Genomic DNA, 26,114 nt, shown 5'->3' on the forward strand with positions numbered 1-26,114 from the left:
AAACCAAAAAGAAGACAGCCACAAGAACAGAATGCCAACTCTAACAACAAAAATAAAAGTAAGCTACAATTACTTTTCCTTAATATCTCTTAATATCAATGGACTCAATTCCCCAATAAAAAGACATAGACTAACAGACTGGCTACACAAACAGGACCCAACATTCTGCTGCTTACAGGAAACCCATCTCAGGGAAAAAGACAGATACTATCTCAGAGTGAAAGGCTGGAAAACAATTTTCCAAGCAAATGGACTGAAGAAACAAGCTGGAGTAGCCATTTTAATATCGGATAAAATCGACTTCCAACCCAAAGTTATCAAAAAAGACAAGGAGGGACACTTCATACTCATCAAAGGTAAAATCCTCCAAGAGGAACTCTCAATTCTGAATATCTACGCACCAAATGCAAGGGCAGCCACATTCATTAGAGACACTTTAGTAAAGCTCAAAGCATACATTGCACCTCACACAATAATAGTGGGAGACTTCAACACACCACTTTCATCAAAGGACAGATCGTGGAAACAGAAACTAAACAGGGACACAGTGAAACTAACAGAAGTTATGAAACAAATGGACCTGACAGATATCTACAGAACATTTTATCCTAAAACAAAAGGATATACCTTCTTCTCAGCACCTCACGGGACCTTCTCCAAAATTGACCATATAATTGGTCACAAAACAGGCCTCAAAAGATACAAAAATATTGAAATTGTCCCATGTATCCTATCAGACCACCATGGCCGAAGACTGATCTTCAATAACAACATAAATAATGGAAAGCCAACATTACGTGGAAACTGAATAACACTCTTCTCAATGATACCTTTGTCAAGGAAGGAATAAAGAAAGAAATTAAAGACTTTTTAGAGTTTAATGAAAATGAAGCCACAACGTACCCAAACCTATGGGACACAATGAAAGCATTTCTAAGAGGGAAACTCATAGCTCTGAGTGCCTCCAAGAAGAAACTGGAGAGAGCACATACTAGCAGCTTGACAACACATCTAAAAGCCCTAGAAAAAAAGGAAGCAAATTCACCCAAGAGGAGTAGACGGCAGGAAATAATCAAACTCAGGGGTGAAATCAACCAAGTGGAAACAAGAAGAACTATTCAAAGAATTAACCAAACGAAGAGTAGGTTCTTTGAGAAAATCAACAAGATAGATAAACCCTTAGCTAGACTCACTAAAGGGCACAGGGACAAAATCCTAATTAACAAAATCAGAAATGAAAACGGAGACATAACAACAGATCCTGAAGAAATCCAAAACACCATCAGATCCTTCTACAAAAGGCTATACTCAACAAAACTGGAAAACCTGTAAGAAATGGACAAATTTCTGGACAGATACCAGGTACCAAAGTTGAATCAGGATCCAGTTGACCATCTAAACAGTCCCATATCACCTAAAGAAATAGAAGCAGTTATTAATAGTCTCCCAACCAAAAAAAGCCCAGGACCAGATGGGTTTAGTGCAGAGTTCTATCAGACCTTCAAAGAAGATCTAATTCCAGTTCTGCACAAACTATTTCACAAAATAGAAGTAGAAGGTACTCTACCCAACTCATTTTATGAAGCCACTATTACTCTGATACCTAAACCACAGAAAGACCCAACAAAGATAGAGAACTTCAGACCAATTTCTCTTGTGAATATCGATGCAAAAATCCTCAATAAAATTCTTGCTAACCGAATCCAAGAACACATTAAAGCAATCATCCATCCTGACCAAGTAGGTTTTATTCCAGGGATGCAGGGATGGTTTAATATACGAAAGTCCATCAATGTAATCCATTATATAAACAAACTCAAAGACAAAAACCACATGATCATCTCGTTAGATGCAGAAAAATCATTTGACAAGATCCAACACCCATTCATGATAAAAGTCTTAGAAAGATCAGGAATTCAAGGCCCATACCTAAACATGATAAAAGCAATCTACAGCAAACCAGTAGCCAACATCAAAGTAAATGGAGAGAAGCTGGAAGCAATCCCACTAAAATCAGGGACTAGACAAGGCTGCCCACTTTCTCCCTACCTTTTCAACATAGTACTTGAAGTATTAGCCAGAGCAATTCGACAACAAAAGGAGATCAAGGGGATACAAATTGGAAAAGAGGAAGTCAAAATATCACTTTTGGCAGATGATATGATAGTATATATAAGTGACCCTAAAAATTCAACCAGAGAACTCCTAAGCCTGATAAACAGCTTCAGTGAAGTAGCTGGATATAAAATAAACTCAAACAAGTCAATGGCCTTTCTCTATACAAAGAATAAACAGGCTGAGAAAGAAATTAGGGAAACAACACCCTTCTCAATAGTCACAAATAATATAAAATATCTTGGCGTGACTCTAACTAAGGAAGTGAAAGATCTGTATGATAAAAACTTCAAATCTCTGAAGAAAGAAATTAAGGAAGATCTCAGAAGATGGAAAGATCTCCTATGCTCATGGATTGGCAGGATCAACATTGTAAAAATGGCTATCTTGCCAAAAGCAATCTACAGATTCAATGCAATCCCCATCAAAATTCCAACTCAATTCTTCAACGAATTGGAAGGAGCAATTTGCAAATTTGTCTGGAATAACAAAAAACCTAGGATAGCAAAAAGTCTTCTCAAGGATAAAAGAACTTCTGTCGGAATCACCATGCCAGACCTAAAGCTTTACTACAGAGCAATTGTGATAAAAACTGCATGGTACTGGTATAGAGACAGACAAGTAGACCAATGGAATAGAATTGAAGACCCAGAAACGAACCCACACACCTATGGTCACTTGATCTTCTACAAGGGAGCTAAAACCATCCAGTGGAAGAAAGACAGCATTTTCAACAAATGGTGCTGGCACAACTGGTTGTTATTGTGTAGAAGAATGCGAATCGATCCATACTTATCTCCTTGTACTAAGGTCAAATCTAAGTGGATCAAGGAACTTCACATAAAACCATAGACACTGAAACTTATAGAGGAGAAAGTGGGGAAAAGCCTTGAAGATATGGGCACAGGGGAAAAATTCCTGAACAGAACAGCAATGGCTTGTGCTGTAAGATCGAGAATCGACAAATGGGACCTAATGAAACTCCAAAGTTTCTGCAAGGCAAAAGACACCGTCAATAAGACAAAAAGACCACCAACAGATTGGGAAAGTATCTTTACCTATCCTAAACCAGATAGGGGACTAATATCCAACATATATAAAGAACTCAAGAAGGTGGACTTCAGAAAATCAAATAACCCCATTAAAAAATGGGGCTCAGAACTGAAGAAAGAATTCTCACCTGAGGAATACCGAATGGCAGAGAAACACCTGAAAAAATGTTTAACATCCTTAATCATCAGGGAAATGCAAATCAAAACAACCCTGAGATTCCACCTCACACCAGTCAGAATGGCTAAGATCAAAAATTCAGGTGACAGCAGATGCTGGCGTGGATGTGGAGAAAGAAGAACACTCCTCCATTGTTGGTGGGAGTGCAGGCTTGTACAACCACTCTGGAAATCAGTCTGGCGGTTCCTCAGAAAATTGGACATAGTACTACCGGAGGATCCAGCAATACCTCTCCTGGGCATATATCCAGAAGATGCCCCAAATGGTAAGAAGGACACATGCTCCACTATGTTCATAGCAGCCTTATTTATAATAGCCAGAAGCTGGAAAGAACCTAGATGCCCCTCAACAGAGGAATGGATACAGAAAATGTGGTACATCTACACAATGGAGTACTACTCAGCTATTAAAAAGAATGAATTTATGAAATTCCTAGGCAAATGGATGGACCTGGAGGGCATCATCCTGAGTGAGGTAACACATTCACAAAGAAACTCACACAATATGTACTCACTGATAAGTGGATATTAGCCCCAAACCTAGGATACCCAAGATATAAGATATAATTTGCTAAACACATGAAACTCAAGAAGAATGAAGACTGAAGTGTGGACACTATGCCCCTCCTTAGATTTGGGAACAAAACACCCATGGAAGGAGTTACAGAGACAAAGTTTGGAGCTGAGATGAAAGGATGGACCATATAGAGACTGCCATATCAAGGGATCCACCCCATAATCAGCATCCAAACGCTGACACCATTGCATACACTAGCAAGATTTTATTGAAAGGACCCAGATGTAGCTGTCTCTTGTGAGACTATGCCGGGGCCTAGCAAACACAGAAGTGGATGCTCACAGTCAGCTAATGGATGGATCACAGGGCTCCCAATGGAGGAGCTAGAGAAAGTAGCCAAGGAGCTAAAGGGATCTGCAACCCTATAGGTGCAACAACATTATGAACTAACCAGTACCCCGGAGCTCTTGACTCTAGCTGCATATATATCAAAAGATGGCCTAGTCGGCCATCACTGGAAAGAGAGGTCCATTGGACTTGCAAACTTTATATGCCCCAGTACAGGGGAACACCAGGGCCAAAAAGGGGGAGTGGGTGGGCAGGGGAGTGGGGGTGGGAGGTTATGGGGGACTTTGGTATAGCATTGGAAATGTAAATGAGCTAAATACCTAATAAAAAATGGAAAAAAAAAAGCTAGAGAAAGCACCCAAGGAGCTGAAGGGGTCCGCAACCCTATAGGTGGAACAACAATATGAACTACCCAGTACCCCCTGGAGCTCATGTCTCTAGCTGCATATGTATCAGAAGATGGCCTATTCGGCCATCATTGGGAAAAGAGGCCCCTTGGTATTGCAAACTTTATATGCCTCAGTACAGGGGAACACCAGGGCCAAGAAGTGGGAGTGGGTGGGTAGAAGGGCAGGGCAGGGGGAGGGTATAGGGGACCTTCGGGATAGCATTTGAAATGTAAATGAAGAAAATATCTAATAAAAATTGAAAAATAAAAAAAGAATAAATTCCAATCCACTGCTCCTGATTTATTTATTCATGGCACTAATAAGTGAGGCAAAAAAGGAGTAGTCTACTTATATAAAATGAGACAGAAAACATATAAACTATGGTGTTTAATTTTTTTTAATTAAACAATAATATCATAGCACAACAACATCAACATAAACAAAACTGTTTACCACAATGATTAATTACAAAATGTTATTGATTAAAGAGATGATTATCTGAAAATACAATACTGAACTGTTCACTGTTCAAATAAATTAACTATTTTTTATGGTATTTGTAATGTTGACAGTTTAAAAATATTTCTACATTAATGACATTGTACTGATAACATATATTTGTAATATCCTTACCATATTATACAAAGATGGAAATATATTAGGATAAAGTGCTATATATAGTTCACAGAATATTTTCTACAGGAATTTAATCTTTTTGATGTGAGATCTTGTTGATTTATAGAAACCAATAGGAAAGATATATAGACAAGATTCTGAAAGCCAAAACTTCATTTAGGAATTGTTTCCATGATTTTTTTTTATAAGAAAAGCAACTCAGAAAGAAAGCAGTGATGTTACTCAAGCAATTTATAATGAAGGGTAAATGGAATTTATCATTCTGGAAAACTCAGAGATAGTGCAGAATACCAACTTCAAATTATCTCGTTCAGGAGAGGGCCTTTCTTTCAGGCTGTCTTTGTTTATCTGGGAAGGTAAATTTCACTGGAAATGAAACACTGACGCCAGTTGTTAGAAATCAAGCTAGAGTTCAGTGAAATGTTTTTTAAAAGGTTAATGAAATAGTAGGTGATATTCTTTTCCTTGCTCCATACAAAAGTTTGCCTTCTTTGAGTCATAAACATGTTTTTGTTCTTTTTTAGCTCTTTGTAGCTATAAATTATAATTATCTATTGTTTACAGACTATGTCTACAGAAGAAGTTATATTACAGAAGAAATATGCTTTGTTTTCCTCTGATGTATGTCCAATATTTAGGAAGCTGCTTGTCACTGATTAAGTTCTCCATAAATATTACTTTAGTGAATTAACAAACGAATAGTGGTAATTGCACCTTCTGACTAAATTTTCAATAGATATGGAAGAAACAACTTACAATCTGTTAAAATAATCAAGAACAGATGTGGTTTTGTGACATATCAGACTTCATGAATCCATCTGTCTCTTCCACTAATCAAAAAAAATTAATTAGAACTTTTACCTCTATACTTTAGTAAAAACACCTGGCTTGATCCTGAAAGTCCTTCAGTGAAAGAAGCTGAATATATGAAAGATCCCATAGGCTCAATAAAGAATTTTTAATGAATTCAATAAATGTCAAATTTAAAAGTTCATTTATTCTTTGAAAATTTCATGCATCCGTGAAGTGTATCATGATCATACCCGCCCTCATTTTTCTCTTTCCTTTTCCCAAAAGGAACCTGTTATCACATTTCCCTCCCAATTTCTTATCCTGCTATCATAATTTTATACATGTATTTTTAACTCATTGAGTATGAGTTAAAAATACATGTATAAAATTATGCACATGGGGGTAGGGTAATCCATTTGAGGTATGAGAAGTCTACTAGTAGTCAAAATCCCTAAAGAACATTGTCTATCCCTCCTCTCAGCAGCCACCAATGACTAATAGTTCCTCAGATATAGGAGCCTCAGGAAAGCCTCTATAACACCTGCTGAAAGTTTTAACTGGATTGATCTTGTTAAGAAATCCATTTGGTAGCTAAAACTTCAGTGAGTTTAAATGTGGAACAGCAATGTCATGTCCAGAGACTAGAAACTTTACCATGCCTCCCTTTCTCTATTCCTTACAATTTGTTGCACCCTCTCCAGGAATGTTCCCTAAGCTTTGAAGGCACTGATATTGATGTCTCATCTATGGCTGAGCATTTATAATCATTTACTTTCAGCATAGCTTCATTAATGACTTCCCACCATAAGAAGCTTCTCTGAATTTCATATAGAATACTGGTTAGATGTTGGACTCTAAAATTATGCACTCATTTCCTTCTGTTACTATTTCAGTGATTTGGGGGTGGCTGTTGACTTTTAGTAATAGAAGATGGTAATTTTACTTTAATTAATTTATGTACTTTAAAATATGTAGTGAAAAAATTAATTTAGAATGTTGACATGAGCATTTATTGTATGGGGTAATTAATACATTTGTATTAATGCCTGTCTTATATTTGTATAGTTCATTTTTTAGAATGAATAAATACCTTTCTCAAGTTTTGTACATTTGCAGCTAAGTTTCTTAGTGGTGACAAATAAAATGAAAAATGCAGACTAAAAGAAGAATGAAAATCATCATAAAATGCTTTCATTTTTAAGTGATAAGTCTAACTCTGAAAATGGTCAAGGAAAACACACTTTCAGGATTTACTAGAACTAAATTCAAGAACAATACTATGATAAACTCTGGCCACTACATGACTGTCCTATCATCTGTGCTGCTTTATCTGTCAGATGGACTTTTTCCACAAAAGAACACCATGACTCTCATACCTTCACATTTGTGTTACTGTGGTTCAGTAGACCCAGTGGAAAAAGAACTTTCACATCCCAGGAATTTCTGTAGGCATGGCACATTTGCTTCTGAGTAGTTGATCCTGATTCACATGTTCATTCCTGGTAAAAACATTGTACCAGAAAGATTGAATTTGTTGATTGAATGAACCTGGTCCATATAAAATATATGTTGAGTCTGGGAAGGAAAATAAATTATTCACACTAAACTTTAATAAATAAAGTTAAAAGTAATAGCTTAAGTTGCATAGGCTCTAAACTATATGATAGTCATTTTTCAACAAGCCTTAGAGATAAAAAAATAATGTAATACTCACCAAACTTCTGTAAGATACAAAATAACCACTGTATAGAGGTGAAAATGTCTTTCTGGAATGGTAAAATAATGATTATTATAGTTATGTAGTTGCTAAGAGATGAGGCAAAATTTTGAACATAGAAAGTATTAAAAATGGCCTGCCTTAAGTTGAAGTAAGGTTCATATACTGGGGTGACCACTAATTACATCCATTAAATAGAATACTAACAGAATAGAACACTAACAGAATAACTATTTCTGTGAGGTGATGAAAATGAATCAAAATGATTTGCATTACATTATTTCTCCCTGTGTATCTGCACATGCATGTAGATTTCGCAGAGTTCAGAAAAAGGTTTCAGATTCCAATGTGGATTCTTGAAATTAAACTTGAATCCTCTGCAAGAGCAACAAGTACTGTTAATTGCAACGCCATGTCTCCAGATCCCAGAGATATATTTTATCTGTTTCTAGTACACTATTTGGTTTTTTTTCCATTTTTATTAGGTATTTAGCTCATTTACATTTCCAATGCTATACCAAAAGTCCCCCATAGCCACCCACCCCCACTCCCCTACCCACCCACTTCCCCTTTTTGGCCCTGGCGTTCCCCTGTACTGGGGCATATAAAGTTTGCATGTCCAATGGGACTCTCTTTCCAGTGATGGCCGACTAGGCCATCTTTTGATACATATGCAGCTAGAGTCAAGAGCTCCGGGGTACTGGTTAGTTCATAATGTTGTTCCACCTATAGGGTTGCAGATCCCTTTAGCTCCTTGGGTACTTTCTCTAGCTCCTCCATTGGGAGCCCTGTGATCCATCCATTAGCTGACTGTGAGCATCCACTTCTGTGTTTGCTCAAGAAAATTCTTGTATGTGCCTTCACCATTCATACATTTTTATGAAAATCCCTTTCATTGTGTTAGAAAAATCTTAATATGTCTATGTCCATATCCATCACCTACCACCCACATACATATTGTATTTTAATAAAGAGGTTTGCATTGAATTCCATTTTTATTGTAAGAGAGAATGACAAATGAATATTAAAAATTTGATTACATGAAAGACATTCATGAGCATTTTCCTTCAAGGAAAAAAAAGGTCATTTGCTTTTTTTAATTTATGTATGTATTTATTTGTTAAAATCTACTGTTTTGTCATCAGTGTGTATGTTTATATCAAGAACTATTTCCCTAAGGAAAAAATAGTGCCAAGAAATTTAAACTTGAAAAAATAATCTTATGTTTTTTGAAATTATTATTAATCAGAAACAGGAAATTCAGCAGCATGAGGTTTATTATTTTAGAAAACAAAGTTACTGGATGAGAATTTTAGCATGACTTCCTAAGTTCTCTACACTATCCCATTTCTCACCCCAGAGCACAAATCTGATACAACCAACTCTAATAATATATGCTTGTTTTACATATATTCCTTGACCTATTGTTTACAGAAATTTCTCTTAGCCCTAAAGGGAAAAAATATCTTCGGCACGTATATAAGTATTTGAGATTTTTAAAACATCTCTAGATCCAAATACCTCATATACAGAAAGTGAAAATTCTGAACTTATTTTGTTTAAGTAGAGAGTCATATATTTACAGTCTGAAGATAATAGTTGATTACAAGTACTATGATCCTTATGCAGAATTTTTAAAAAAATATATTGTATGTAATGTTCAGTAGAGAACCATTTAAATGATTTGGTTTACATCAGTTGCTTTTATGTTTCTGTAATAAAACATCACTACCAAAAGGCTTTATTTCATCTTTCAATTATCATTCATTACAGAAGGAAGTCTAGGCAGGAACCATTGAGGCTGAAACCAATGTAGGGACCAGGAAGGAATGCTAGCACCTTTGGTTTGCTCAGCTTCTTTTCTTATACAGCCCAAAAACACCTGATTAGGGATGGAACCATTAACTTTGGGCTGGGCTGGATCCTTGAACATCAATATTCAGTCAAGGAGCTTCCCCTCAGACATATCTACAGCTAAAATTCTGTCTTCCTGGGTATAGCTAGGTTTTTATCAAGATTACAAAAACTATAATTTAGTTCTATATAGTAAAACAGAACTGTTTTGACTTTAAAGTACATGTAATTCATCTTTCAACTCACGTCTCCTCTATATGTAAAGTTTTGAACAACTTTAGGTCTTGAAAAACAATTTTTTAATAACTCAAAATAAAAAATGTATTTCAACACTGTGTCCTATTTCCCCAAATACTGTGAAAGACACTGCATAGATTTTGAATTTAAGAATTATGTTCCTAGCCGGATGTGGTGGCAACATGCCTTTAATCCCAGTACTTGGGAGGCAGAGGCAGGCAGATTTCTGAGTTCGAGGCCAGCTTGGTCTACAGAGTGAGTTCCAGGACAGCCAGGGTTGAGAAACCCTGTCTCAATGCCCACCCCCCAAAAGAATCATGTACCTGTTCCTGCATATAACATATAGTTTGATAACTAACATTAACCTAATACATAAAATATAAGCTAAAAGATATTATCAAACATATCATTTCTAGATAGTACTATAGACATGATTTCTCTTGAAAAAGCTCGAATCTGTCTTGTTTTCAGGCTCTTTATGTTTTTCTTGACATAGTTAGATACTGTGGTGGTTTGAATGAAAATTGCCCCATAGTCTTATAAAGAACAGTACTATTAGAAGGTGTACCCTAGTTAAAGTAGGTATGGCCTTGTTGGAGGAAATGTGTCATTGGCAGGAGGCTCTGGAATTTGAGAAGCTCAAGTGTTGAGAGCTTTTAGTGCTGCTTCTAGGAATTTGGCACTTGTCACTGGGCCCAGACAAGGAGGTAGGCTCAGATAAGAATATTAGAAACAGTGACCATAGCACTTTGTTTACTACATTGCTGAATTAATACCTTATGAGATCTCTTTTCTTACTACTTTACTTATTACCTTGTGTGATCCTTTTGCTTGATACTTTACTTAATTACTATCTTGAGTGATCTCCTTGTTTACAACTTCTCTTGATTATGTTGTCTTTGATCTAAGAACTGACCATGATTTTTGGATGTAGCTAGAATGATATAAAAGCAGACTGGGGAAGAATAAATCTGCTTTAGCCTTAGTAGGGACTGGAGTCATTATACATTTGTCTAACTGTTTTTCTTCGTTTTCAATCCTCACTCTCTCTCTTGAGACCCTGTTGACTGACTGAGCTGGCTTGATCACTAAAGCCAGGCCTACTGTGTCTGTCTTTCTGCTGTTTTCCATCCAATAATAAAACTCTTGGCTCCTTTTCCAGCACCATGTCTGCCAGTGTGTAGCCATGCTTCCCATCATGGTTCCTGCCATTATGACAATGAACTGAACCTCTGAAATGTTAGCCACTGTCAATTATTTGCTTTTCTTTAGAAGAGTTGCTGTGGTTATGGGGTTTCTTCATAGCAATAAAACCCTAAGAGAGGTATTTTCTTCTTGAAGCAGTGTTACTTCACAGCTCATTCCTATCTTCAACACTGGAAGTTAACACCTTTGCTTCCCATGTTCTGCGATTATAGGTATGTGTCACCACACCTAAGGAAGCATAAACATTTCCTACAAATGGTTTTCTTCCCATCTTTCATATGTTTGACAATTTTCTACTCAGAATTGTCACTTTAAATTCAAATGATAATGTCTTATGTATATTTTCCTAATATACATTAGTGATACTTAAGTGATACTCCAGGAGACTATGCTAATGAAGATAAAGAAAGGGATTAGCTATAAATTCTCTCCTCCACTAAACCACGGAGAAAATAGACAAAACATGATGGAAGATTTATTTACACTATTAAATGCAGATACAAGGAATTGAAGTAATTTGGTAAAGAGTTATTAAAGTTATTGAAGACAAAATCTAATAACAGTAAAATACTATCATTACAGGGACATCCTCTTAGAAGACAGCAATGCCCATGGGTCATTAAAGGGAACAAAGAAGAACCACTCTCTCCAGAAATCTTCAGGGACCAGCATCTGTTTTATTGTACATGAACTGGTACTTATATAGTAGGAGCCTATTGATTGTGATTGAATAGTACATTATCTCAGATTGCCCAGTGATTGTGCATATCCCCAGAGTCTCTATGTGGGAGAAACACATACAAGGAGACATGGAGTATGTAAATTCCTCAGCAGGCCAGTTACTACCTACTCATAATACTTCAGATTTCAGTGTTCTGATTATTGAGGATATTCAGAAAATATGTGTCATGCTTATTTAGAAGTGAAATGTGCCAGGTAGGCTGGCCATCAGGTGATGTCTACACTTTCTCCTATAGTAGACAGAGATTTCTGACATAATTTGTTGGGAGAGACCTTGTTTGAACATTTACCACCTTAAGTGCTTGCTTGCATAAAGTCTTGGCCTCTATGGAAAAGTACCAGCCAAGGTGACTACAAATAGACATAGATCCTGAAGTCAGCAGAGAAGCAATAGCTATAAATCTTGTGGATAGGTGCCTAATAACCCATTCTGTCCTGATCTTCCTGCTGAACTGTTTACCCAGTCAATATCCTGTTCCTGCAATTCCCATCAAACATTCAACATAATTCTCTACAGATTCAGAAAGTACAATCTTCCACTTCATATGGAAATACCAAAATCCCAGGATAACTACAACAATAGTGAATAATGAAATAACTTCTGGAGGTGTCACCATCCCTGATCTCAAATAGTACTACAGAAGTATAGTAATTAAAGCAGATTGTCATAAAAAGAGACATGTTGCTCAGTAGAACCAGTCCAAAGAATCAAACAAAAGTCTACATACTTATGGTCACTTGTTTTTGATAAAATATTCAGAAATATACATTGAAGTTAACTTCAACACATAGTGCTAGTCAAACTTGATGGCTGCATGTAGAGAAATCCAAATAGCTCCATGCTTATTACCCTGCACAAAACTCAACCGAATTCTACATAGATCAATGACCTTAAAATAAAGCCAGAAACACTGAACCTGATAGATAAGTAAGTGGGGAATTTCTTTGAATGAATTGGCATGGAAGACAACTGCATGAACAGAACATATCAGCAAAGACACCAGAGAACAACAATTAATAAATGGAACCTCATGAAATTGAAAAGTGTATTATGAAAAACAAAAAGAAAAAGTATTATACCTATGGCAAAGAACACACTATCATTTAGACTAAATGATAGCCTACAGAATGAGAAAATAATTTTAATAATAATACACCTGATAGAGGTTTAATATCTAACGTATATAAAAAGCCCCCAAGACTGGAATCAATAAAACAATCTTATTAAAAATGAGTTATGACAAACAGAGATTTGTAAAAAGAGGAAACTCAGTGTCTGAGAAACATGTAAAATGATCAATATTCTTAGTCAATATGAAAATATAAGCATAAACTACTTTGAGATTTCACTTTGGACCAGTCACAATGGGCATGCTCAATAAGGCAAATGACAGCTCATGCTGCCAAGGATGTAGTTTAAGAGGAACACTCATCCTTTTCTGGTGGAAGGGCAAACTTGAGCAGTCACTATGAAAATCAGTGTGGTAGTTTCTCAGGAATATTGAAATATATCTATCCCAAGATATAAATACCATTCATGGAAATATACCAAAAAACTATATCTTGCTACAGAAACAATCATTCAATTATGTTCATTGTTGCTCTATTCATAATAGCAAGAAACTGAAAAAATCCTAAGCATCCACCAATGAATGAATCAATAATAAAATAGATTTAAAATTACTATAGTTCTATAATGAAGTATTACTTAGATGTTAACATAAACAAAAAGGAAATCTTGATATTTGCAGGTAAATTTGAGGACCTAGAATAAAATTATCTTGAGTGAGGTCACTCAAACCCCAAAAGGCAAATATACTATGTATTTGATTATGTGTGAATGTTCATTGTTAAGTTTTTGATAAGGAGGCTACAATCTATATAACTACATATTTTTCATAGAGTAAAGGACTATGAGGGAAGGAAGTGTCTCCCTAGGAAGGGGAAATAGAACAGATACTAAAGCATGGGTGAAAGCTTGGGTACTAGGATGAGAGTATCAAATGGTGAGGGGGTGAAGAGAAAAGCAAGGGGGGAGGAATATAGTGAGAAACAGCTAAAACTAAAGACAATTTTTGTAAGTGGCACAAAATTTGTGTGTCTATCCAACCACTCTCAGTTTAGATTTAAGGCCTGTTCCATGAGATAAAAATATATCTGACACTGTTTGGGTGGCCAAGAACCAGAAACTAGATAGGCCATGTACCTAGTGGGCAAACAAATATTATCTTAAAGAATCTTATCCATAAAATGATTCCTAATGACATTTTTCTATACCCATAGATTAGTATCTTGCTCATCCATCATCTGAGAAGTTCCATTCTGTAGTAGATGGGAACAAACACAGAGAATTATAACTGCAGAAAATGGGAGACTTTGGAGCATTTTGCCTGAAGTAAGTTGTTTCCATCAAATCCATTCCCTTTGGATCAAGTAACTCTGTGAAAGGGGCTGCCAAAAGAGAAACTAGGTCATCTAGACACAACAGAACTGATAAATATGTGAAGTCACAGAGACTGTAGTGGCATATACAATGCCTGCATAGTTCTAAGCCAGATGAGTTCCCAGTGCTGAGAAAGAAGTGAACACCAACTCCCTTCCTCATCCAGAAACTATCTCCAATTGAAAACTGCTCATCAAGGAAGAATTTCTTCAATGTAATTTCACTGAGTGTACAAAACAAACTTAATGGTAGGCCCATTCCCACAAGTAGATAGCCAACATAAAATGGACTCAATAGTACTTTTGTAGGTTATTTTGTCTCATAATGATTTATCTGGGAAATTTTATATTATGAATTCTGATTTGTACTTTTATGTGATTTCTATGTGTGCAAATGTGTATGACTCTGTGTCTATATGTGTTTCTTGTGTTTTTTCCTTTGGTACTTTCCTGTTTGTTCTTTTTCTTTGTTTTGTCCTATTCTAGTTTGTTTCTATTTAATTTACCTTATTTTCTTTTATCACTATTATTATTTCTAGATGACTATTTTTATTGGATATTTTATTTATGTTTCAAATGTTATCCCGTTTCCTGGTTTCCCATTCAGAAACCCCCTATCCCATCTCTCCCCCCTGCTTCTTTGAGGGTGCTCCCCCACCCACTGACCCACTCCTTCCTCCCTGAACTGGGTGTCTTTACACTGGGACATATAGCCTTCACTGGACCAAGGGCCTCTCCTCCCACTGATGTCTAACAAGGCTATCCTTTGCTACATATGCAGCTGGAGCCATGGGTTGCTCCATGTATACTCTTTGGTTGGTTGTTTAGTCCTTGGGAGTTCTATTGGTCTGGTTAGTTGATATAGCTCTTCTTCCTTTAGGGTTTCAAACCATTTCAGCTCATTCAGTCCTTTCTCTCACTCCTCCATTGGAGACCCCATGCTCAGTCTAATGAGAGAAAAATAAAGAGTATAGAATGGAGGTTGGAAGAATCTTTGGGGGAGGGGAAATCACAATCAGAATAATTTGCCTGAAAAAAATATTTTCAATAAAGATGTATCTAAACGGTAAATGGTCCCTAGATAATTGTTAGAAGTATTAAATGATGAGGGAGAGGTAGCTCTTTCTGAGTGAATTTAGGAATGGTATGTATGAAGTAAAAGTGGTTGGTGGAAAGACAAATATAGAGGAGCTTGTTCTAAGAAAAATTATGGAGTGAAATAATATGGTAGTCATAAATATAGTCTAGCTAAACCCTGGTTACAGAAATGTGTTTCTATAAGCAAAACAAAACAAACAGAACAAACTAAACAGCAAACTAAACAGAACAACAACTACAATGAAAAAAAAATCTAAAAAATTGGAGTATCAAGACTTTGATCTCATGTTGAGCCCTCAGCTAGAACCCTACTAGAACTACATTAGACCTTGACTCAAAATACTGAAAGGGAAGTCATATCATTCTGGTTTATGGTCTGTATATGTACCTCAGTGGTAAAATGCTTGTATAGTATATGGAAGTTGCCAGGTCTGAGTCAAATAACACTCAAAAAATTAACCGATTAAAACTATTCAAAGAAACCACAAAATGTCATCATAGTAATCAGACCAAATTAGTCAACAGTGAATACATAATTCAAAACATCATAAAAAACAAGGTAAATGGATATCTTTCATGTATCAATAAAGCAATACAAAAACTCAATATAAATACAACCTCAAAGATGAATGTTTGATAAGTATCAGTTTTATCATGACTGTGGTAACTTAGGTTACAGATGATGATAGTTAAACCAAGATTATAAAATAATGTACTGACAATTGATTAGTTTTTTGTTATTGTTTAAGTTAGATAAATGAATACTCATGAATCAATTGGAACTGTGTGTAAAGATAAACTGCTTCTTCAAAAAATATTGAAGGGGATAGGACCTGAAAGATAGTCCAGTCTCTGAAAGCACATATTTCTCTTATGGAGAACCAATGTTTAGTTCCTAGCACCAATATAATAGCTCCTAACCATCTGTAGCTTTAATTCAAGAGATTCTAATGCCCTATTCTGAATTACAAAAGTATCAAGCACACATGTGGTATGCACATATCTGGCAAAACTCTTACACATAAAATAAAATAATCTTTAAAAAATATTCCTTAAGCTGTTCATCGTGGTGAACACCTTTAATCTCAGCACACTTAGAAGCAGAGACAAGCAGATCGGAGACTGAGGTCAGTCTGTTCTACAGAATATGTCTGAGGACAGCTAGGCCTAGCCCCCTCCCCCCAAAAGACAGTGAAACAAACAAACACAAAAAACACAAACAAACAAGTTTAAAATCAACTCCAAAGGGAGGCTGGAATTATGACAAAATATGTAAATATACTTTCCAAGTCTGATGATTTGAGTTCAATACCTAAAACCCACATAGTTGATGAAGAGACCTGATTTTCTGCAACTGGTCTTCTGACCACCACATGAACTGCATGAGTGCATGCAATGCACACAGTGAAATATATAAATAAAAATGCAAAGGAAATCTAAAACTATGGAGTCATCTGCTTCTTAGAAGATAGATCTTCTGCTTAAAGGACAAACAGAAACACACAAACACACACATTTACAAATGGATGAGTGATAGACTCTGAGCAGTTTTCTGTCATTTCTGCTTTCAGCTGTATTTATAAAAATTTCACAAGTGGATATGCATTTTCAAATTCACAGAGTAAGTGTTAGAAATATTGATAAAAAAGAGGCACTTTAAAAAATATTCAAATTGAGGGAAGATGGCCTTTGGGAGTTCAAGACTAGCCTCATCTACTGAGCCAGTTCCAGAACAGCCAAATCTACACACATACACACACACACACACACACACACACACACACACACACACACACACACACACACACACACATATATATATATGTATATATATATATATATATATATATATATATATATATACCACAGACAAAAAACTGTCTCAAAAACAAACAAACAAACAAACAAACAAACCAGATAATTTGACAGGTTAGTGATAATATAATAATCCCAAATTGCTTGCTAATTCTGCTAAACACTTACTTTCTTCCAAACAAGTTCTATGCATTTATCTGTCAATTACTTAATATGTTTCAAATTCTCTGTGTTGTGTTCTAACTAGCTTAGACACTGACATTTTAATGGTCTTGTTTGATACTTCCCTTATGGCAATATTGGTTAAAAAAAAACTGGCAGAAATAAAGAAACCTTTAAATAATATCTCCGTTAACTTACAACTTGGTCTCTCCTGACCATTTTTACTGGAAAAAGTAAATCAGTCCACACTATCAGTTGACTGCACAAATAGTTGTGTGAAATAAGTGTCCCAATAGGGATGTTTCCATTTTATTTATATTATCATAAAAGCACGCCATTTATTAAGGAAAATTCCCATTTGAGTTGCACACAGAAAGAACAAACAGTTATCATTGGCCATAGGTCTTTGAAAGGCAAGTTGTATACTGATGTTTATGTTTATATGGAACATTATTCTACTATCTAATGAAATTTCATTTTTATTTCTGTTATCACCTGCATTTGTTTTGTCCATTATGTACCATGTTTTATTGCCATAAACTATACACATTAATTTTAGCTGTGAGCATCTTTCATATGAGACTGCTGCTATTCTTTCATGTGTCAATATCAAATGGGTACTGCTCAAGTGATCATTTATAATATAAAAGGGAAGAAAGTTTTCACATAAAACTTTCTGCCTTACTATTACTCAAAAAAAATTATCACCATGTTAACTAGGAGTTTCAGTTCAATTCCATATATAACACAATTTGGTAAAAACTCAAGATGACAAATATGAGTGTTCTTTCTCTGTGACATACCATTCTGAAATTGAAAAGTGAGAGTGAAAGATCTATAAGGGTCAAACTCATACATTATATCAGGGACCTACTAAAACAGCTGTCTTAGTCAATGTTCTATTGATGTAAAGAGACACTATAACCATATCAAGTCATAAATGAAACTATTCAACTGGGGGCTTGGTTACAGTTTCAGTTTCATCCTTTTTATGGACCATAGAAGGGGGCAAGAGGGGAACATGATCTGGGATTGGGTTGTGTAAAGGACTGAAGCCCAGCAAAAATAATGGAAACAGGCAACCTCAGGAGGTGGGAGGTTGGGAGGACCTTCCAAAATGTACCAGAGACCTGGGAGGTGAGAGACTCTCAGGACTCAAAGGGAGGGACCTTAGATGAAATGCCCAATAGTGGGGAGAGGTAACTTGTAGAGCCCACCTTCAGCAGAAAGACAGGGCATCAAGTGACTTTTAGGGTTGTCATCCTACAGTCAAACTCTCACCCATAATTGTTCCTGTCTAAAAGAACTGCAGGGATGGAAATGGAGAGGAGCCTGAGTAAAGAAGGTCCAGTGACAGGAATAAAGTGGGATCCAGCTCAAGGAGAGGTCCCAAGGCCTGACACTATTACTGAGGCTATGAAATGCTCACATAAAGAGACCTATTATGACTGCCTTCCAAAAGACCCAACAAGCAACTGAAAGAGGCAGATACAGATATTTGCACCCAACCAATGGAAGCTGACCCCTGTTATTGAATTAGGGAAGGCTGAAAGAAGCTGAGGAGGAGGGTGATCTGAGGAGGGCCAGCAGTCTCAATTTACCTGGATTCTGAGATCTCTCAAACACTGGATCACCAAACAGGCAGGATAAACCAGCTGATATAAGGCCACCAACACATACACTTTGTAGGTGAAGTGCCCAATTGAGGTATTTGACCTGGTCATATGGTAGATTTATTTAGAGCTTTTTTTGAGAATTGGTCATTCTGATTTTCAGAGTGGCTGTAACTGTTTATAATAACAAAAGTGTCAGTAAGGATTTCTCTTTCTCCACATCTGTGTAAGCTTTTGTTGCAAGTTGTTTTCTTGATCTAAGTCATGCCTACTGGCACAAGATGAAATATCAAAGTAGTTGGAATTTGCATTGTCCTAATTGGTAAGGGTGCCAAAGCATTTCAGAAGTGTCTCCTTGCAGTTTTTATATCTTCTTTTGAGAATACTGTTTTCAATACTCCATTTAAATTGTTTCAATTATTTTTTGAGAATTTCACACAATATATTTTCTTTATATTCTATCATATCTCCAAACCTCTTCAGATCTTCCACGTCCCTAAACACTTATCTTAGAATTTCTATTGATGTGATAAAATGCCATGACCAGCAAACTTGGTTAGAAAATATTCACTTCATGATGTGCTTGCAGATACCAGCCCAACACTGAGGGAGTTCAGGTCAGGAACTCAGGGCAGAAACCCAGAACCAGGAATCAAAGCAGAGGCCTTAGAGGAATTATTCTTACTAGCTTGCAACTCGTGATATACTCAGCCTGCTTTCTTTTGAAAGCCTGGATCACCTGTCCAGGGTCCCATCACCCAAAGTGAGCTATGCTTTCCCATGTCATTCATTAACCAAGGAAATACCCCCAAAGACTAGCCTACAGGCAATCTGATGCAGGCTTTTTTTTTCAATTGATATTTCATGTTCCAGATAACTCTAGCTTCTGTCAAACTGACAACAAAAGAACAAAAAATAACAACAAAACATGAGCAAGAAAAAACTTGTTACCTTCTAAAGACATCACTGTTAAGCAATAACTAACCTTTCTCTATTGTCGTCACCAAGATGTCATGTTAATATTAATATGGCAGTATTATACTCTCATTTTTTAAAAGTTCCACAGCTTTTTAAAATATCAATACTTAGAAGTCCAAAGTATCTTCAAAATATTCAAAGTCTTTCTATAAACTCCAAAGTCTCGTAACTTTGGGTTTTTATAAAATCAAAAATATATTGAATGCTTTGTTATTTGAAGAGGATATAACAAAAACAAACTTATATTCAGATCAAAGCAAAATCAAACTTAAACAACGTAAAGAGCAGTGTTAGACTTTTGGGACACAAAAGCTTCTGAGCTCAAAGGGACTTGAAGCAGCTCTACTTCCCTGCCCCTCGCACCCACAGCACACATAGCTTGTCTCATAGGCTCAAGCCATCTCTGCTCCATAGCTGCTGCTATCTTATGATGATTATGGTGATGGTGGTGGTGGTGGTGGTGGTGGTGTGTGTGTGTGTGTGTGTGTGTGTGTGTGTGTGTGTGTACATGTACTTTTATCTATATTAACTCTCCCATATAGTCTGGTAGAGTACCCACTAAGGCCCATGTGTTAAAAACCTGTCTTTCAGCAAATGATACTTATAGAAAGTCATACAAACCCTAAGAGCTGATTGGCATGTTTTATCTCCTTTGACTGAATTCCAAAATCATCAAATCATTTCATGTCTTAGCAAATATTTAGAATGCTAGGACATCTTTCAAGTGTGAGAGAAGACAGGACTTAATATGACTAGCACAGATAACAATAGTCTTGGAGAGTTCTAATAATTTTTAGTTTCTTGCCACTGCCTCAATTCTCAACATTTCTTAATATTCTTGAGCTTTTACTTTGACTTTTCTTATATGAAACCCATATTTAATTTGCATACATTAAATTTAGTATAAAAAGTAATATAATATTCTTAAAACTATTAAAGCAAGACAAACAAATCTACAACTGTAATGCAACATGACTATTAGGTAGACACTACTATACTATAATAACTTAAATTTAACTATGGATAAATCACAGCTTCTTATTGAGACTATTTGTACTGGCCACCAAAAAGGACTTTTGTTCTAGTGTAAATTCTTCAAATTATGGCTATATTATAATAATAACATAATTTTAAAATAAGCTTTTTTATAGGAAATAGAGTAAGTAGTATTAGGTAAATAATCATATATATGTATATATATGTATATACATATATATATATATTCACAATTTCATATGCTTGTTCTCTTTACATTTTTTGATAGTTGAATATCAATATTTTTATTAGGTATTTTCTTCATTTACATTTCCAATGCTATTCCAAAAGTCCCCCCATAAACTTCCCCCCACTATACCCCCACTACCAATTCTTGGCCCTGGCGTTCCCCTGTATTGAGGCTAATAAAGTTTGCAAGACCAATGGGCCTCTCTTTCCAATGATGGAGGACTGGGCCATCTTATGATACATATGCAGCTAGAAACATGAGATCTGGGGGTTACTGGTTAGTTCATAATGTTGCTCCACCTATAGGGTTGCAGAATCCTTTAGCTCCTTGGGTATTTTCTCTAGCTCCTCCATTGGCGCCCTGTGGTCCATCTAATAGCTGACTGTGAGCAACCACTTATGTGTTTGCTAGGCCCCAGCATAGCCTCACAAGAGTCAGCTATATCTGGGTCCTTTCAGCAAAATCTTGCTAGTGTTTGCAATGGTGTCAGCATTTGGAGGCAGATTATGGGATGGATCCCTGGGTATGGCAGTCTCTAGATGGTCCATCCTTTCGTTTCAGTGCCAAACTTTGTCTCTGTAACTCCTTCCATGGGTGTTTTGTTCCCAATTATAAGAAGGGGCAAAGTGTCTACATTTTGGTCTTTGTTCTTCTTGAGTTTCATGTGTTTTGCAGATTGAATCTTATATCTTGGGTATTCTAAATTTCTGGGCTAATATCCACTTATCAGTGAGTACATATCATGTGAGTTCTTTTGTGATTGGGTTACCTCACTCAGGATGATACCCTCCAGGTCCATCCATTTCCCTAGGAATTTCATAAAGTCATTCTTTTTAATAGCTGAGTGTAAATGTGCCATATTTTCTATATCCATTCCTCTGTTGAGGGACATCTAGGTTCTTTCCAGCTTCTGGCTATTATAAATAAGGCTGCTATGAACATAGTGGAGTATGTGTCCTTCTTACCAGTTGGAAAATCTTCTGGATATATATGCCCAGGAGATGTATTGCTGGATGTTCCGGTAGTACTATATCCAATTTTCTGAGGAACCACCAGGTTAGCAAGAGCAGAATCCCCTAGGGCAAGCTTTAACAAGGCTCAGAGGAATAGCATAAATTCTGACTAATGTCTGAAATCCTCATCTGGTTTCCTAATGGCTAACTTTAGAAAGGGCCGCCTTTTATCTCAGTTGTAACCACTGCCAAGTTCCTGCTAGTCTTTATGTATACATTTCTCTGTTCTGTGTCAGATAACTTCAGTGTAACTTGGCTGATGTGTCACCTAATTTCTTTGTTTTCTTCTATTATATAAGTCTGATGCTTGCTTTGAAAAATTACATTCAGATAGAACATTCTCTCTGTGTCAGTGTCTGTTTGTAATTTTATTTATTTACTTATTTATTGCAAAAAAATCATCAGCCTTTAATAATGGTGACAATGAGGAAAATCAATTTTAACTTTGGCATATAATGAATGACTTTTTTCTTTTTCTTTTTTTAAAGGCAAATTTTTATTAGATCTTTTCTTCAGTTACATTTCAAATGCTATCCCCAAAGACCCCTGTGCCCTCCCCACGCCCTGTTCCCCAACCCACCCACTCCTGCTTCCTGACTCTGGCATTCCACTGTACTGGGATCATATGATCTCTGGAAGACCAAGGACCTCTACTCCCATTGATGGCCGACTATGCCATCCTCTGCTACATATGTAACTATAGACACAGCTCTGGGGGTGGGGTACTAGTTAGTTCATATTTTTGTTTCTTCTATAGTGTTGGACATCCCTTTAGGTCATTGAGTACTTTCTCTAGGGAAACTGTGTTCCATCCAATAGATGACTGTGAGCATAAACTTCTGTATTTTCCAGGCATTGGCATAGCCTCATAAGAGAGAGCTATATCAGGGTCCTGTCAGCAAAATCTTGCTGGCATATGCAATACTGTCTGAGTTTGGTGGATGTATATGGGATGGATCCCTGGGTGTGGCAGTCTCTGGATGGGCCTTCCTTCTGTCTCAGCTCTAAAATTTATCTCTATAATTCTTTCCATGGGTATTTTGTTCACCATTCTAAGAAGGAGCAAAGTATCCACACTTTGGTCTTCCTTCTTCTTGAGTTTCAAGTGTTTTGCAAATTGTATCTTGGGTATTCTAAGTTTCTGGGCTAATATATGCTTATCAGTGTGTGCATATCATATGTGTGCTCTTATGATTGGGTTACCTCATATAGGATGATATCTTCCAGATCCATCCTTTTGCCTAAGAATTTCATGAATTCAATGTTTTTAATTGCTGAGTAGTACTCCATTGCGTAAATGTACCACACTTTCTGTATCCATTCCTCTGTTGAGGGACATCTGGGTTCTTTCCAGCTTCTGGCTATTATAAATAAGGCTGCTATGAACATAGTGGAGCATGTGTCCTTATTACAAGTGGGAACATCTTCTTGGTATATGCGTAGGAGAGGTATTGCTGGATCTTCCATTAGTATTATGTCCAATTTTCTGAGGAGCTGCCAGACTGATTTCCAGAGTGGCTGAACCAACTTGTAATCCCACCAATGGGATAAGTGATCCTCTTTCTCCACATCCTTTCTAGCATTTGATGTTGAAGAATAAAAATTTTTACTGAACTCTTCTTCACCCCAGAGCCCAACCCCTCCCATCTAGAGATTGTTCCCGGAACACTCCTGAACTCTTCACCCCAAAATGCATTCCTGAACTCCTCACCCTAGAGTTCGAACCCTCCCAACTAAAGACTGTTCCAAGAACATTCTTGAGATAAGGGCCTCCTGGAACAACCTCAAAATAAACCGGGTACAATGCCAAATGATAGGACATGACCCCTTAGTTACGTAGATTCCCTTGGCAGAACCCCTTGTCCCTTGGCAGAACCCCCTAGTGATGTAAACTTGTACTTTCCCTGCCCAGCTCTCCCCCCTTGAGTTTTACTATATAAGCCTGTGAAAAATTTGGCTGGTCGTCGATTCTCCTCTACACCACTAGGTGTATGAGTTTCGACCCCAGAGCTCTGGTCAATGTGCTTTCATGTTGCTGCTTTATTAAATCTTGCCTTCTACATTTTATGTATGGTCTCAGTGTCTTCTTGGGTCCACGGCTGTCCCGGGGCTTGAGTGCTTGAGTGAGGGTTTCCCTTCGGGGGTCTTTCATTTTGGTGCATTGGCCGGGAATCAGCGCGACCACCCAGAGGTCCTAGACCCACTTAGAGGTAAGATTCTTTGTTCTGTTTTGGTCTGATGTCTGTGTTCTGTTTCTAAGTTTGGTGCGATTGCAGTTTCGGTTTTGCGGACGCTCAGTGAGACCGCGCTCCGAGAGGGAACGCGGGGTGGATAAGGATAGATGTGTCCAGGTGTCCACCGTCCGTTCACCCTGGGAGACGTCCCAGGAGGAACAGGGGAGGACCAGGGACGCCTGGTGGACCCCTTTGGAGGCCAAGAGACCATTTGGGGTTGCGAGATCGTGGGTTTGAGTCCCACCTCGTGCCCAGTTGCGAGATCGTGGGTTCGAGTCCCACCTCGCGTTTTGTTGCGAGATCGTGGGTTCGAGTCCCACCTCGCGCCTTGTTGCGAGACCGTGGGTTCGAGTCCCGCCTCGCGTTTGGTCACGGGATCATGGGTTCGAGTCCCACCTCGTGCAGAGGGTCTCAATCGGCCGGCCTTAGAAAGGCCATCTGATTCTTTGAGTTGCTTGTGGTCGACGCAGAGTCGCCGCCGTTTCTGGTTTCTTTTTTGTCTTAGTCTCGTGTCCGCTCTTGTAGTGTCTACTGTTTTTCTAGAAATGGGACAATCGGTGTCCACTCCCCTTTCTCTGACTCTGGAGCATTGGAAGGAGGTGCGGGTCAGAGCCCACAACCAGTCGGTGGAGGTCAGAAAGGGTCCGTGGCAGACCTTTTGTGCCTCCGAGTGGCCGACGTTTAGAGTGGGCTGGCCACCAGAAGGTGCTTTTGACTTGTCACTAATTGCTGCCGTTAGGCGAATTGTTTTTCAGGAGGAAGGGGGTCACCCTGATCAGATCCCCTACATTGTGACCTGGCAGAATCTCGTCCAATTCCCACCTCCGTGGGTCAAGCCTTGGACCCCAAACTCTTCGAAACTGACGGTCGCGGTTGCCCAGTCTGATGCAGCCGGAAAGTCCGGCCCATCAGCACCCCCCAAGATCTATCCAGAGATTGACGACCTCCTCTGGATGGACTCCCAACCTCCCCCTTACCCCCTGCCCCAACAGCCACCTGCAGCTGCCCCACCACAGGGACCAATAGTGAGAGGGGCTCAGGGACCGGCAGGGGGGACTCGGAGTCGCCGAGGCCGAAGCCCTGGGGAGGAAGGGGGGCCAGACTCAACAGTTGCCTTGCCAATCAGAGCACATGTGGGAGGGCCAGCACCAGGACCTAATGATCTCATTCCTTTACAGTACTGGCCTTTTTCCTCTTCTGATTTATATAATTGGAAAACTAACCACCCTCCCTTCTCAGAGAAACCCTCTGGACTTACTGGGCTCCTTGAGTCACTTATGTTCTCCCATCAACCCACTTGGGATGATTGTCAGCAGCTTTTGCAGGTTCTTTTTACAACAGAAGAAAGAGAAAGAATCCTCATGGAGGCGAGAAAAAATGTTCTGGGAGAGGACGACACACCCACTGCCCTCCCTAACCTTGTGGATGAAGCTTTCCCCTTGAACCGCCCCAACTGGGACTACAACACCGCGGAAGGTAGGGGACACCTCCTTGTCTATCGCCGGACTCTAGTGGCAGGTCTCAGAGGAGCCGCTAGACGGCCCACCAATTTGGCTAAGGTAAGAGAGGTCTTGCAGGGGCAGACTGAACCACCTTCAGTCTTCCTTGAGCGTCTAATGGAGGCATATAGGAGATACACCCCTTTTGACCCCTTGTCAGAGGGGCAGAGAGCCGCTGTAGCCATGGCCTTCATTGGTCAGTCCGCTCCCGACATTAAGAAAAAGCTGCAGAGGCTGGAGGGGCTCCAAGATCA

Source organism: Mus musculus, chromosome X (genome assembly GCF_000001635.26).
Source record: "Mus musculus strain C57BL/6J chromosome X, GRCm38.p6 C57BL/6J".
In the NCBI taxonomy this organism is placed as follows: domain Eukaryota; kingdom Metazoa; phylum Chordata; class Mammalia; order Rodentia; family Muridae; genus Mus; species Mus musculus.